We start from the raw sequence: 16,730 nt of genomic DNA, 5'->3' as shown, positions 1-16,730 counted from the left end.
GTGTTATTTCTGGAGAGATCTTCTCCCTCCCTTTTCGTGTCACACCCAAGTTTCTTCCACTCAAGACAGCCAGTGACACTGCTAATTTATGTCATACACTCTTCATTCTCTTTCATCTTTTCCTCAAGGGGTGAACTGTTACATGTTGGGAAATATTTTCTTTTCAGAGGTTATTATTAACCCTTAGATTGTTTGGGTATAGTTGGGAGCAGGATCAGCCACTAGGGTTGGTTTTTGTTTTTTTTTTTATAAGCACGGGTTCTGTATGTATTAAAAAGAATAGTGTCCACATCACTTAAATGTCACCAAGCCCAGCAGGCTTGTGGTGACATCAATGGCTTGAATATATACATGGGCAAGCTCCCCCGGAGTTTATCAGTGCAAATCAAAACAGTCTCCATTCAGCTGGTAATCCATGGCTTGTAAGTGATACTCAAATCCAATTTATTAAAAACACATTTGTTTTTCAAGCACACCAGATTCCTGATTAATTTCCAGCACCGTGGGTTATTTAATGCTGTAGGTTTCATTGTCATTTTTTATTTTCCACAGAGTGCTTGATTGATAGAAGCTATTGTGAGCCTGTTCTTTGAGCACATTGTTCTTGTCAAATAACAATGCGCATCTTATTGATGAAAAGTCAGTGTGCCTTTTATATATGGCAAAATCATCATGCAAGCTTTGGGACCATGTGCCGAGCATATGCACAAATGAATGAAGGAGTGGTAAATTACGCCAGGAAAGTTTAATATTGTAGAGGAGTTACCGTGCCAGTTGAATAGCTAAATTCAGCTGGCATAACATACCCCAGCAATCTATGACTCAGATGTTAATCAGTGTTAGATGCTCTTTTTATTTTTATGCTACTGCTGAATGTTACAAAATCAAGTGTCTTGTACCAAGAGTGCAAATCAATTTTAAATTAAATTAGCCTTTTGTCTGGAGGGCACTTGGGATTTGTTTGGGGTTTGATAGCTGCCCCCAGCAATGGCTGTGTAAATCGCAGGTGGTAGAGGGGAAAAGGAGACTCTGCCTGGTCTTTTGGTCCATCCTTCTGCCACCCGTAGGACTGCACCCCGTACAAAACAATCTCCTGTGCCCCTTGGAGAGCCAAATCCCCCCCGTACGCTCTCTCTGCTCCTCTGAGGTGTTGCAAGTGAAGGGAGTGCAAATTGTACCTTACGGGAGCGGTGAGATCTTCAAGCATGAAAACCAGAACTGACAGTGTCTCTGTGCTTCTGTCAGAGTAACCTCGCAACTCCATGGGCTGTGACACTGATTTAACTCATCGAGCTGCAGATATAAAGGTCAGACAAGTTGAAAGTGGAGCTACAGTCCAGAGGAAGAGGTTTCTCACAGACAGAATAGTGATGCTTTTAAAAGTAGAGGAAGTAACCTATGAATATCAATAGGCACCTTCACAGGTCTTCCAGCTAATAGCGTATGAGCTACAAAAGTAAATATTTTCCTTTTCTCCTCCTGTTCAGGATAAACACAGATGTATTTTTGAAAAGTTGATTGTAAACTTTACATCTGTAAAAACAAAAGGCATGTCAATCATAACCAATGACACTGACAGGTTAGTCCTCGAACAGGTACAGGGTCCCTTTACCTCTTCCCCAGGCAGCTCTCTTGCCCCAGTATAAAAATCCATAAAAGGATTATTTCTGTTTTCAGATCAAACTCTGGAGATGCTCCTCTAACACTTAATATTCTTGTCAAGAACAACAGATTCACAAAATAGACATGAAAACAGTTTCCATCTCCACTTCTGTAGGCTCACCTTTACCTCCTGCCTTTGCTCATGCACCTTTTGAGGACGTTCTGCAAAGCAAAAATTGAGAGTCCTAAACCCAAATGCTATCATAGCCATTTTATATCAGCCTCGTCTCCATCAATCTTAGCCTTTTACCATTCCGTATCTCTGGCAAGCAAACTGTCCTCTCTTGGGGCAATGCCAGAAAAACTGCCCTGTGCAGAAAGAGTTTCTGGGAGCACTTAGCGCCCAGAAATCCTCTTTAGTACCAAGCAGTGTCGGGTTAGTTCACAGTGAACTGCCCCAAGACCATTTCCAGAAGCAACTGTATGGAGCTGTCACTGGAGGAAATGCGATTTAGTTGCGGACAAGGAAGCTGAGAAATCTACTAACATTGATTTAACAAAAAACTGGCAGCAGAGAGACAAGGATAAGAGGGAATCTTTCCTTAAATGTGGTACATTTTAGCCCTAAGCATTTTATTAGCGGGTTTTACTAACTTGCCATGTCCTCTCTCTTTTTACCTGTCTCAGGCTGAAGGCTTTTCATGGCAGGGACAACATTGTTCGCCGAGTTTGGAAAGAATACTCAGAACCTGTTACAGGCAATAGATAGAAATGGTCTCATGGGATGCTGCGGGCAAAGTCTCCTTAGTTATTTCATCAGGTAAAAATAGAGATGAACAATTTGTAGACAGATGCTAATAAATGTACTTAAGACATCTATGCACTTTTCATCTTCAAAGGGCCTAAAAGTTGTTGTTCTCAATCTAATCCCATGTGATCAAATGTAGGACGGACAACACATTAGAAGGTGGAGGACAGGAATGAAATTCTTTATATTAGAATCTGGGAAGCTGTAGAAACCACAATGTTAACTGTTTCTGCCTTTTTCTGCACTTCTAGCAGGATGTCTCTGGAGTACCCTTTGAGGACCAGGGACTTTGCAAGACCAAAGACTTTGCACGGAGAGACAGCACAAAGGAGAAGAGCAAAGATGCAAGGACTAGCCTACCACGTACCTGAACAGAACCAAATCAGCACAGAGGATTGGCAGTTGTGTGCCTGGGAGAGAAGCTGGGTACGCTGTTCTGAAATGGAAGCAGATGAAAACACCCAGAGTGAGCTGTGGTGGCAAGCGAGATAGAGCAAATACTGTATCCCTGGGACAGGCTGGCTGAATGAGGATTTTGTGATCAAAATCGTTTTTCTTAGACAAATTGTTTTACTTAAGCAAACTATTTCCTTTGTTTGGAGCCAGTAGGGACATCTTGTTATCTTCAATCTAAATCCTTATGCTACAGCAAGTCCACTTCATAGGGACTTTTTAATATTTGGTTTCATTTCTGTGAGTGGATCTATCTCAGCTTGACTTTTGGCAGTTCTTACTTTCTGACCTCCACGATGAAACTTTCTTGGCTGATCAAGCTGTCCATAGAGATGACAAAAAAATCTATTACTTACACTGCTGTCAGCAAGGGGAGGCATGTGTTTCTGGAGCTGAAAAGCAGGGTTTGCTTCCCTACTATTTCGGTATGTGAGGGATTTACTGCATCTATTTGCCAAACATGGGGTTTTTAGGAGGATGTCTGAGTTAGAATAAGAAAAATGGCTGGAACAACTCACTGCCTATGGAAGAAAATGGCTTAAACCTCATCAGCTACAACTCAGCATCCTTGACTTGGGGCTTAGGTCCTGTGTGCAGATTCTGAACCTTCCCTTATGAATCACCCCCTTTCCACAGCTGCTTTCAGCTTTGACATAAAGTTGTATAAATCTCCAGCTAAAGTCCGTGATTTTCCCAGTGCTGGTAAAGGAAGAACATTAATTACCTGAAATTGTCTCTGCTCCACTGAGGCACAGCATTTGCCAACAGCATAGCTGATTTTCCAGTAGGAAAGCGATTCCGGCAGATGCCTTCCTTTCCTCTTTACTGTAACCCACGCTTCTTAAAAAATCCCCCCCCCCCGTGTCCCTCAGCATAAAACCCCCAAACTTTTAGATTAATCAAGATATAAATTGCGCTCCTGGGAGAGAAAAATTTCTCCATGTCCTGAAAAAAAATCCGCCCTTCCTACTGCGCTGCAGTCCAGCGCCTAGGCTTCAACAGGCATGCAATGAACTAAGACCCAACAGATTGCCTCCTTTTAAACTGAGACACAGCAATGCATCAAACATGCAAATCTGGTCTGGTGCTGCAGCTCCTTTCTAGGATATTTGCCCAAGGGAGCCGAGCAGCTGCCTGCCAGAGCCTTTGATAGTTTTAGCACAGAAAATCTATTATTCATACACACACACGCACACAGACTGAACCAAGGATTAATTTAGCTTCAAAGTTGCGCAAGGATATTCCAATACTATTCTAAACAAGAGAGGAATCACCAGCTGAAGTAATAGGGTATGATTGGGGTCAGCTTTGGAGAGAAGCATAGCATGATGTCTAGCAGGTGCCGCTTTCTGCTGGATGACCGTCTTTCTGAGAAGCCGTTGGTGTGAGCGTGCCGACTTCATTAACCCTGTGATGGGGAGAGGTGGAGAACTGCCCTCTTCTTCCAACTCTCCATTTATATGCCTCCTCCCGAGATGCCTAAACCTTTTGCATGTTTTCTCACCCGAGGGAGTGCCTTCATCCCTTAGAAGAAACACATCTTCACACCAACACAACTGCAGTATGTCCATCCAGACACAGTTCAGGTGTGGAGCTTGTATCCAGAGATAATAGAGAGTTTTCACACTCCATGGCTGATCTACTTGAGTATCTCAATGTTTAACCCATGTATTCATACTTATCCCTTGTTTTATTACCTCCATTTTACAAACAGACACCAGCAAAACAGAAGAAATCACAGAATGGTTGAGGTTGGAAGATTCATCTGGAGGTCATCTGGTCCAACCCCAGTATCTGAAGTAATGAAGTATTATTGGAAGTGCTTGGCTGAGTAGATGACTACATCCCTGTGTCATTAGTCAGACTAATGTGAAAGCCTCTAAAGGGTTACATAACAATTTTATAACAAGTGGCTTCTTAACGATGAATTAGGAGAACAAAATGGAAGGTGTTGCCATCATCCTGTCCCGTAGCTCCCCAAGAAGTGTCCCTACTTTCTTATGCCCCCATACTCTTGCTCTCCATCCTTTTTATTTTCACAATAGACTTATTTAGTGTGCTTCCCATCATACAGCTTCCCATATGCCCCCTTCCTGTCTTAGCCTATTCATGGTCAATGGTTGGACTCAATGATCTTGAAGGTCTTTCCAACCTAAATGATTCTATGATTCTATGACTCTAACTGGCAGGAGGTGTGGAGCACAGGGGTGGGAAAAATGTGAGTGGGACGTGAGAGAAGGGTGTGTGAGAAAGGGAGACTCTTAGTACCGTCTGAAAGGGCTTTTTCTTGGAGCTGGAAAGGAGGACGGTGGAGCAGAGCTTCCCTCCTGGCAACAGTCATGCTCCATCTGAGCACCGAGAGTGGCTCAGCTGATAACAGAGAGGCAAAACAGGCCAGAGCGATGAGATAAAATGGCTGATACTGCTGTCATGCTGATGTCCGCAAATGTGTCTCTCAAATAAGCAGTGTTCACAGCATGCTTCAGGGCTGAAGAAGTAACTTTGGGTGTGCAGCACTTGAGGACACAATGAGACCCTCATAGCACAAATGAGAGTAAATTTTAAAAAGCCTGTGTCAGGTCCTCTAGCCTTGGGTCCTTCCTAAACAGGACAGATGAGGCTGGCATCTTTCTGTAAAAGCTTTTTGACATTCTGCTGCATCCTTTTTAATTCATCAATAAAACCCTATTTATTTGATCATCTGAATTTCCCTGAAATCCTGATTTCCCCAGAGCATCTTGCTAAGAGTGCAAAACTAAAGGAGAAAAAAAAAAAAAAAAGAGAAAGCACTAGTTCTTTTCACTTTAATGAGTTCATTTGCTGGCGTTCAACTCACAGATTTGCTATTAATGTTAAATTAGCTGGTTAAATTAGCTAATTATGTAAAATGTGTACAATACTCTCCATTTGGGACAACTGGCAAAGAAGGGCTACTCAGCAAAACTGGTGAAGAAACTACTTTTTAGATCAAATGAATTAGAAATACTGGAAACATTCAAATCAATTGGACAGTGGCCTCTGTCCAACATCCTGATGAATGAAAAGGCCATGTGTTTTCAAGGGAGCTGGATTAATATGCTATATATTTTTACATTTTTTACATGCATAGCTACAGATTGTGTATATGTTTGCACTTACTTTGTACACGTAAGTAAACAGGAGGGTCCCTGTTAGTCCAGTGTCATGGGGCAGTCAGGAATTTTGGATTCTCTTCCTGGCTCTGCCACCACCCTGTGGCCTGAACTTGGGCAAGTCGTTGTGGTGTTTTGTGCTTCTGCTGCCCCAGGAGCGTTTTCCATTTAGTTTACCAGCTGCTCAGGGCTGGGCACGCACCTCTGTTTAGGGGACAGCAGCACAACACGGTACAACGATACAAAGGTGCTGAAAGGGGACCTTGTGAAACTAGAAACCAGTGCAAGGTGAGCTGCACCAGTTCAGCAGGGAGAACTGCTAACCCTAATTAGCTCCGCGGAGAAAGGCTATTCAAAGCTAAGTTATGCCTACCTGCCTGCACAGTGTCATTTATATAGCTGTATCTTATCCAGCAGCATGGATAGCTGTATCTTACCCAAGTGCACTGCTATTATACAAACAATAGTGCATTCTGGGCACCCACATATTTCACTGAATTCTTGCAGGGTTTGAGTGGTTCGCTTGAAGCTCACATCTTCAAAAAGATGTGGACTGACATGAATATGATGTCTATGGGGGAAATTGGTCTCCTAAAGTTAGAACATTTCCCTCTGAAGTGGGCAAAATGTATTGATATAGTAGCAGAAAGGGGCTTTTAGCTTAGGCAAGTGTAGCCAAATGCAAGTCGATGTAATTCCTGGAGTTAACACGCTGGTGAAAATGACTCACTGTATCCCTCTGTGTCTTTTGCATTCAGGAATGATACAGAACTTTCTTTGGCTGGCATTTGTTGACATTTTTAGCATAAATTTACACCTTTTCAAGTCTGCAAAAGCCAGCAAATCTCATTAAAAAACGATATTGATACACCGTTGTGCCACCTTGCTCAGGGTGCAAATTCAGTTTCTCCTTGTTGCCGTACCCCGTTGAGCAAACATATGTCATGGCCTTTGAATATGAAACTGGCAGATGTCTAATTGACCTGAATAAATTTCCAGCATATACCAGAATGGGTCAATAGAAGGTCTTAGAATCCCCCACCAAATTTTAATCAAAACTAATGAGATGATTAACAAGTGAACGCAGAGATGAGTTATGTGATGTAGAAAATGCTGGGAAGCTCTGCATCTAGAACCACGGGCAATTAATTCAAATACAATTTTCTCTTCCTGGAGCTCCAGAGAACTTTGCTATGTGGCAGGGAAGAGGCTGAAGCAGAACCATTTAAGAAGTAGTCCAGGTGGATGCCATCCCAGCAAAGAGCATGGAAGATTTCTCTCTCCAGAGGGAATGGTCCTAGTTAGGAAGAAGGTACTGGGGATAGAACTGTCATGAAATGAAGATCTGAGCCAGAAAGCCACTAAACCCTGCAGGACAGAAGTCCTTTGCTAGTAATGAGATGTCTGCACTTGGAAGAGAGCCAGAACCAGACATAACCCAAATGATGTTGTCAGACTTGCGCTTCCTCTTGCAGCTACCTCCTGGCATGAGGGAATGTCTCCTCCCAGCCCAGAACGTTTGAATACAGGTGTAGCTGGAATGTATATTAAAACATTTGTAAAAGAAGCAGGTTACTGTCGAGTCTTAATATCAGATGTGGTAAAGAAAACTTCCGATGCCGTCATGCAAGGGAGGAATTGGATCCCGTGTATGAGTAGAGAAGATAGGTGAAGGCAACGTTTTCCATTGCATCCTCGGACAAAGGAGCACTGTCCAGTGCGTTTATTTTTTCCACTCTTAGGTGCTGGCACCAGCAGCGCTCACAGCAGTCCTGGGAGGCTGGTGGGACACACACCCCTCAGCTCCTGGCAGTTTGTGTTAGGCAGTCGAACTTTGCGGGTGCCACAGTCCACTCGCTGTAAGGGTTCATCAAAGCCGGATGGCATGATTGTCATTAATGCAATCATCAGCTCTTCTAGAAAATGTTTGTAGCGACAGCATAAGACAGGAATATTAGAAATTATAAGCTTGAGCGTGTGGGCCTGCTGCATCACACCATCTTTTCACCACCTCCCCCTACTTACACCCATCAGCTGTAGATAATTCAGCCAAGACCGATGCTTCTTGCTACAGCAACACCTAGTTGTGCCAGCACCACCGTGCAAAGCACTGTACAAACTCAGAACACGTTTGCTACTTGCCTTGAAGAGTTTACAGTCTCCATTCAGTAACTCAAGGGACAAGTCTGGACTTTTTGAAGGTACTATTAAGGGCAATGCTTCTCTTGTTGTCACACCGCATCCCTGACACCTTGGGCCTGACTCTTGCAGTATCTGATGGGGTCTGTAAGGAAATAGTAAACGAGCTCAGCGCGTTCAGCATAGCTTTCATGCATCGATCTCACAAAAATACAAGTTTCCTTCCACTCAATATTTCTAGCTGCCAACAGTGTTTTTTGGTTTTGAAATCAAGCTGAAAGACCTAAAGGACTATTTACAGGTTTTATTACTTTCAGTGCAGACAACAGTTATGGACCAGGGCCGACTCATACTACTAAACCTTAAGCACTGTTTAAATACACAACAAATGTGCCAAACTGGTCATAACTAAGAAACTGTTGAACCTCTGAAGCATTTATTTTTGGGGTAGGTACTCTGGAAATTTAAGATTTCAATTTGAGGTTTATACTGTATCTAAAAACATCCTGCTTTTGGATCTTCACTTCCAAGGAATTCATCCAAGCCATCATATTTTACTAGATAATATGATTTTAGAGGGGGTAAAATGGTGCAGAGAGAGAGCACGAGAGACAGGAGGAAACACTCATTTCACATGGGTGTACGTTCTTGTCACCATGATGGCCCTCAAGCATGTCCATCTGTTTGTCTGACTGGACCTCGTCAGTGGAGTATGAGTTCTGCCCCACAAAAAGTTACAGACTGGCTTGTGGTGAGGGAAGCCAGGTTGCTTGCTTTGCTCTGTCAATAACGACATGGAGGAACAACTCATCAAACCAAGCCAGTTATGGACTGGTGCAGGCAGTACAGGTTCACAGTAAGAAAGAAGTCCAGTCCCAAAGAAGTAAGTAGATAATTCAGACAAAAGTAAGTAAGGGTGGAGAAACAAATGCATGGGGCAATGTAGGTTCTTGCTTCAGAGCCCGTAAGGCATCAGTACCCAAGTAAGGAAGAGGACCCAGGAGTCCTGCACTTGGGGCAACGTGGGATAGATCCTGAAGATGTCCCAGGAAGGAGGGGATGACTGGACCAGCATCTCAGCTGAACTCAGGGAACTCTGCATAAAGGGGGAGCTTTTGCCAAATTTCATCAGGTGTAAGTAAGTGAAGATAAATTTGCCGTTTCATCAGAGTTTTTCTTTTCTTTCCAGGGTCTTGTGATTTAAGCAAGCAAATAAATGCACAGCAAGATGAAATGTCCTTTGAGCCTGCTGGGAAAATTTGCATCAACTTTTGACCACAAAGCCTAGGAGCTTCCATATGAGTTGAATGTGCCTTTGGGAAATTTAATCCGATCCTTTGTGTCATGGCTTCCAAAGCAGAAAGAAAAATTGGGCAACTGACAGAAATCTGCCAGGTTTGAACAGGGAAGCCAGGAGCTGGGAGAAGGTAAAGCATATAAATGTGTGTGTTTTCTGTTTCCTGCATTATTGCTGCATTAGACGTGTCAATCCGACACAGGAACTCAGAATGGAGAGAGACAGGGTATTCAGATTTAGCAAAGCCCATTACATTTACAAAGGCTCAGGAGAGATGTCCCAGCAAGACAGTGATGTAATAACTACAAGAAAATGTATTTTCAAAAAGATAGGCCCTTAGCTAAACTGTATGCACCAGGGGATCTCTCTACAGAAAGCTTCGGTTATTACTTTCTTAAAATCCTTATTACATTTCCAGCTCTATAAAAACTGAGTAATTACTGTCTTCAATTACCTCTTGGTGCTAACTCCATTAATGTCCTTTACGCCGATTGCTTTTTGAACTGTTGGAGAGAACAGATGATCTGGGTCAACTCTATAAATGGCCTTTTCAATGTCTTGTTAGCTGAAAAGTAGGGACTTGCATTTTCAGGGAAGGGTCATCACTTGATTGCTCTGAGGAGGTGTAATGGATGGACTGGCAGGAGCCAGACTTTCAGTATCGAGGTCCAAAATTTAGGTGATGCCAGTGGACCAGCCATTCAAAGTGGTTGGTTCTTCCTCTTTCCCTGCAAATGCCCTTGCTCTAAACCCCTGGGATGTAGGCTAGAGAGGTGGCACTAAGTGGGAGGATCAAAGGTTGTCTATACCGGCTTTAATAATTAAAGCTATTGAGCCATTATGTCTTGGATCAACAAACAGGGCTAACAGGTCAGCCTTCCCGGCCTTGTAAATTGATTATTTTTCTACAGACAATATTAGGGTCAAAGGGCTTGACTGACCTGCTCTCCCAGGTCTTGGTATAAACAACCACTGATTGGGACCATCTGGCCACGATTTGGCTCAGCCCATTCGTTATTCTCGGCAGGAAAATACTTTTCTCCTGTAGCACAAGTGAGTGGTGTGTCAGTACTGAGCTTTCGTCTCCCTCGAGCCGGACCCTGCACTGTGGAACGGGACAGCATATAGGATTTGCTGCTGGTAGAGTTGTCTGCTACCTCAGGATCTGATATCTCATAATAATCATAATAAGGAGCTGCTGGCTCCTTCCCTCAACACAGCAGGCGGTGATCCATGGACCACTTCCAGAATCCAGGTTGAGTCTTTCCCTCACATCGCAATCTTCCTTCTTCCTTGTAAAATCAGCCAAGCAATTATCTCACCTTCCTGATCCAGGCTTTTTTGGGGACCCCGCTGTTTTCTACCAGCTGATTTTTGAAGTCACCTGAGTCATGATCTTCAAAGAAACCAAGCTGCCACGCTCTTGTTTTAACCTATAGAGCCAATCACCACTAGCACTAATTGGAGGGATACTGTGCGCTAAACACTTCAGCGTTTCTGCTGTCTCAGGCAGAGTTTGCAACTGGCACTGAGCATCACATTGTGGATGCTGCTCTACTCTCTGTCTCCCCAGATGGCTATTTAAAGCTCTCATAGGCACATCTACATGGTCTACAGCCAATCTCTGATTGCAGCATAAATGTTTCCATTATAATACAAGCCTTGGAGACATATTCCAAAAACTTGTCTCCTCCTCCTGCCTGTTTCCATGTGGTAGGAGAAGGTTAGACTAAAAATGCTTTGAAATTGCTGAGGATTAATGGTTTTTAATGCCAAATCCAGGTAGGAGTTGCCAAAGGTCTTCTTTGCATAAAGGATTTTCAAGCAAAGACAATCTGAAATTTGCTCCTTGCAGCACAGTAAAACGACTCCCAGCAGAATATTATTCCATGCTTGGGTTTCATTGTATTATAATTTCACCTGTCTGTATTTTGATAGTCGGGTCTTGGTGTTTAACTCAAAGCTCTCTCATGCACTGGCAATGTTCTCATTCCTTCGTCAGGCCCCCAGTGCCACTTTCCTAATCAAGGTTTTCTGCATCCCTCGTTCTCAGCCTGAATTTTCTCTCTTTTCCTTTGATACCTGCATGAGTTTGGAACACTTGGATTTTACATGCCAGGTCTTGATTTTTTTGTTAATTTGTTTTGCTCGTTTTGACATAGGACCCTGGTGAAACTACATGCTACTGACTTTCTGCTCTCCCAATTAACACAGGCAGGGTGAGATCTTCGCTACCAGGTATGTCAACCTGGCATATGTCACTTCAGAGAAAAAAATGTGTACTTTTTCAAACAATAGAAAATGTAAGTATTAGGAAGCTATTGTAAAGGAAAAGCTCATGTGCATAACAAGGCATGCTCTTATCCTTTCCCTGTTGCTCCCTAATAATGTGGACGGCATTAGTCCCTTACTGAACGCCGACATCTCAGTTGCTGCCGTGTGTGCAGCCCAGGTAGACACTTCTGAATTAGCTTGCAGTGAGTTATCTATCTGTCTCAGCTGCTGACAGCAGCCCACCCCAAAGCAGCTCAGTGTAAGCTACTGCCCTGAGCATTAAATCAGCTTCTTGGGCGAGTTTTGTAATTCAAAGAACTTCAGCCTGGGAGTGAAGAAAGTATCTTTCCCTCTCCTGAGCCCTTGCGGATTTCAGTCTGGGGCTGGATGTTCCCCAGGAGGTCAGGGGCAGGGATGAGTGCTCTGACCCCTGTGCTACCACACGTCTTCCTTTGACGGGTGTTCAGACAGTGAGCAGACAACACTTACGTTCACCTAGGTGTGCGCCGGATGGGTAAACAGGATAAGTAAAAGGATAACGTAACATCAGATTTTTTTAAGCGAGAGACAGAAAATTGCTTCATTCTGGGTGAGAACAAGGGCAGTGAGGAGCTCTGCTGCGGTAGAGACGCTTCTGAGTTGTGAAATGAAAACTTCATGTATCAAGGGGTAGTTACTGGTGAAAATGTAGGCACTTAAAGAGCCTGCAGGGATTTGGAAGAAGAGAATTTTGCTGTATCCACCATCATGCCTGACATCGCACAGGGAGAGCCTACAGGAGAGCGAGCTGGACCCATATTATCAGAGGTTTCAGGTGTGTGCCAGCCTCCCTGCCCCATTTACTGTGCTGCTAGCTTGGTGATCCTCTGTGGCTCCAGACTGTTTTCTGTATTCACAGCTCTTTCTCAGCTCAGGAAGAGCTGAGCACCTGGGAGCAGCATGGAAACACGGGGAAAGAGTGAAGCCAAACAAAGGAAAAAACCTCTGGATTTTGTTTTCATTCTGCAGCATGTTGATTTATATTTCAAGCTGTGGTGGGTATAAAATGCTCATAGATATTGTAGCTCCTTATATCCATGGCAGCAGGGGAGCGTTATCTCTGTAAGGACTGAAGGCAGAAATACACTGAGGAATACATCGACCCCCATGGCTTTTCCTGCCATCACATCCCAGCGACTTCTGGACCCACTGAACTAAAACCACTTCAGACAAATGGTTTCTTACTGAAAAGGCAGCAGCTGTTTTCCAAAGGTTCCAAAATTTACTGAGCTTGTAATGACTGCAGCCAGTTGCCGAGACTGTGACTGAGTGATCAGGATGTTCATAACCCAAGGCTATGCACTTATTGCTTTTTCCCTTGGAAAAATGAAACTGAGTATGTGGTATATCTTCTCCGGTTCCTTTTTGCCTTGGTGAGAAAAGTACATGACAAAGGCTGTTCAGTGTTCCGCACTTTTCGACTCTTTTCTTATTGTCTGCCTGAATCCATGGTCTATGGCTGGCGTGTATAATCCGGGGTGGGCCCACATGCATGGTTGTGGTGGGACCAGTCTGCTCCCTGGAGCGGTGTCCCACAGTGACCTTGCTACTAATAAGGAGAATTTCAAAAGAACGCAAATCTAGCATGAATATTTGTTCTCGTCACTCTGCACATGTGGATAAAGCTCAGAGAGATTCATAGCCAGATTTGTCAAGTCACACGCATTGGTTATGAGATGTAAAGGGTTTGCCTCCTGCATCCTGTTGCTCCAAAGCCAGGTCTATATTTCACGCAGTTGTAGCACAAGCCCCCATTTTCTGTGAACATCTAGGACACCAGAAAAGGTTGTTGCATGCTGGGGAAGTGGCATACATAATATGAAAGCCCTGTAATGGTTTAACCATTCATTTAGCCTGCAATGTTCTTCACATCACGCAGCCTTAGATTACACAGTTGCATGAAGGAGTTGCAGGCACGGGGTTGAGAAGAAGGTTGAGAGGTCTGGAGATCTTCTGGCGTAGTAAGATCAAATGGCTGAAGGCTTGGGCAAGACAAATTGAAACAGAACACATAGGACACAATTTTAGTAGGAAGGACAAACTGCTGTTGGAACAGGTTACGATGGGACTGGGTGAGTAGCCCACCAGCAGGTCTTCCAGAGTGGTAGGTTTCTGCAGGACTCACTGCATGGAGTCCCCTGGTCTAAGTTATACAAGAAGTTAGACAAAGATGTCACGGTGTTCACCTCTCACCTTAAGAGCAATGAAATCCATGTAGATTCCACAACTTACATTTCAACCTTCACTGAGGTGTATTTTATTATCCTGCTTAATTATGCTACATAAATCTCCGCTATGCTAAGGTTAAAATGTGGCCTCTGCCCTGGTAAGTTTACGATTTAAATAAATGAGGTGCTTGAGTTTAAGAAGCAAAAGGATATAACACAGAAACCAGCAGCGCAATGACTTGTAAATTTAAGTTGTGTCATTATAATTTTAAAAATATCAATGGTGTTTAGTGGAAGGGATTAGTAAAATGTAAAGATGAAGGAAGAGAGGACACAATAGAAAGGCAGGAGATGAACTGGGGAACAATGAGGAACGGAGGGTAGTAGTGAAGGGATGATGAAAGACAGCAAAAGAAGCAGCTGAATGATCTTCAGCACCTGAATGGTTGTCTTCAGCACTTGTGACAGCTATCTATTAGTTTGTGACAGATACCTCTTAGTTGTGCTGACCTAATTTTTCACCAGATCCCTGGAGCTAGGTACTCCTTGAAATGTTTTTCTTCTCCAACCCCAAAAAGATCATAGGAAAAAAATGATATTGCATTGTAGGACTTGCCTTTCCTGAAGGGGAATTGTTAAAAACCAATACCAGTCATACCAATGCCATCTTTAAAGTAGAGATGATAAGACCTTTTAGTTAATTTTATTGCATTACATTTAATTTTATACATGTAAAGTAGATTACATTTAACTTTCTTGCTGAGCATTTAATATTACCTTACTAGACTTTAAATGGGAATTGCAAAAACTCTGCTGCATCGTTTGGAAATCACTTAGTTACACCACCATCTCTAGGAACCTTTCAGGTGCACTGACAGCTTAAATTCCTGCAACAACAGAAAGCAAATCTCCAAGAGACCCATCCTTCTTGTGTTTCAAAGGCCACCTGGACCCCACTTTGTAAGGTTATTACGATGAACTGGCTCTACGCCACTGACATCTCTAATTCACTGTCAGGTCTTTTGGTGACTCCAAGATCATTGATGAAACAGTACAAAATGCAGTGATCTTCCATCCTAACATGTCTGTCTCAAACCCTGCACTACTGGTGATAGAGTTGTGAGGTTCATCTGCAAGTATCTGTCTTGCTGATTTTGTCCTTCTTGCTGACAGTAACAGAAAAAATTAAAGACATCTATCTTCAGCCTTATTCAGTGCCCACATAACACTGCTGTACAATAAAGTTGATTTAAGTCTGTTCCTGTAGATTTGGTGCTTCAGTTAGCCCTTTATCACAATGCTTTCAAAGCTGCAGTGCCTGTAGCTCTCTGAGCATCCTCACTCTTTGACTACCCACAAACATTTCACGACACCAAAAATTTGGGCATTACCATCACTGCCATCTCACAGACTGGTTACTATTGAACGGTTTCCAATCTGAACTTTGAGGCTGCTTGATGGGTATGTCCAGAGATTTTTATATTTGTCCAGCCTGAGAGTCAGGCCAGTGATCACTTCTTCAGGGTTCATCTCGCCCACCAAACTGGAATAATTCCAAGGTGATGGTGGTAACATTTCTGGGTGATGGGAAAGTCAACCCTTCTCCATCACCTAAGCTGTGGTGCCGAGTCTGGGCGCATCACGTTGTCCCAGGCCAGGGCAGGGGGTGGGATAGCAACAGCAGTCAGGATGGTAACACCAAAGGAGTTGGCTGGGAGCATCAAAGGCAACATGGAGCAAACATTGCTAAAAAACCAGCAGCAATGCCTGACAGATATGGCACCATTGGTATCATGTGCATTTGAAGCATGCTGCAGCTATGGTATTATGGTATTACATCGCAGAAAGCTGCCTGCAGGTTTTTTTATTGAAGAAACCCGCCAAAAGAAACTCTCACTGATGTTTTTTCTTAGTGAAAATGTGGGACAAGAAGGTGCTGGTCAAACAGTGGGGAGGCTCAGATTTCTAACATGCAGGAGGACATTGTGGAAAGCCCTTTCAGAGGCACCACTCACTCTCTGTAATGTCCTTCAACGTGGCTGTCCTTCAAATGCGTTAAACTGTAGACTGAGGATAGATCATTCCTGTTTCTTCTCCTTCTTGGCAGCAAAACTTTGAGACTGTAAGGTAAGTGGGGTTTGTTGTTGCATGTTTGATTTTAGTATCACTGGGTCACAGTTTCTCTTGTAAAATGGGGGTTATGATGTTTGCCGGTGATATATTTACTTTGTCAAAAGTGCTATAGAAGTACAACAACTGTCATATTATCCTTCTCTTATATCACTTCATAGTAAATTAAATTTGAGGCCAAAAGGACTGTTCAGCTGCTGAAACTTGTGCCCCATTTTCTGCAAGGGAAGCCTTGAAATTGGATGTCTGATGTCTCACTTCAGAAGGATTGATACCACTGCTATTTCTTGAAAATACAAGAATGCGTTGCTGGTACTGGGAGTTTTACTTACTTCAGTTCAAGTTGTTGTTTCTCTTGCCTGAAGCTGCTAGTTACACAAAACAGAAAATATCCAAAGCTGTATTCAGTAGGATGAAATACTTTTGTGAGCACTGGAATTTATGAAATCTTATCTCCAACGTATGTCATGCTTGGCTGTCCACGGTTTAATAAGGTGGAGCTCTGTTCTAAGGGTTTTTCCTGGGGTTGAGGCATCCATTACCCCTCCCTCCCATGTGAATTGACTGGAATGGATAAGCCAAGCAGTTCCACCTCCCTCTCAGTGCCAGCAGGAATCTGGGACTTTCTTTTCTATCCAGCCACCTCTTTTCCCCAAAACTGTACGAACTTACTGGCTCAGATAGCACCT

Source organism: Buteo buteo, chromosome 4, assembly GCF_964188355.1.
Source record: "Buteo buteo chromosome 4, bButBut1.hap1.1, whole genome shotgun sequence".
Lineage (NCBI taxonomy): Eukaryota > Metazoa > Chordata > Aves > Accipitriformes > Accipitridae > Buteo > Buteo buteo.
This window is presented reverse-complemented; position numbering follows the sequence as displayed.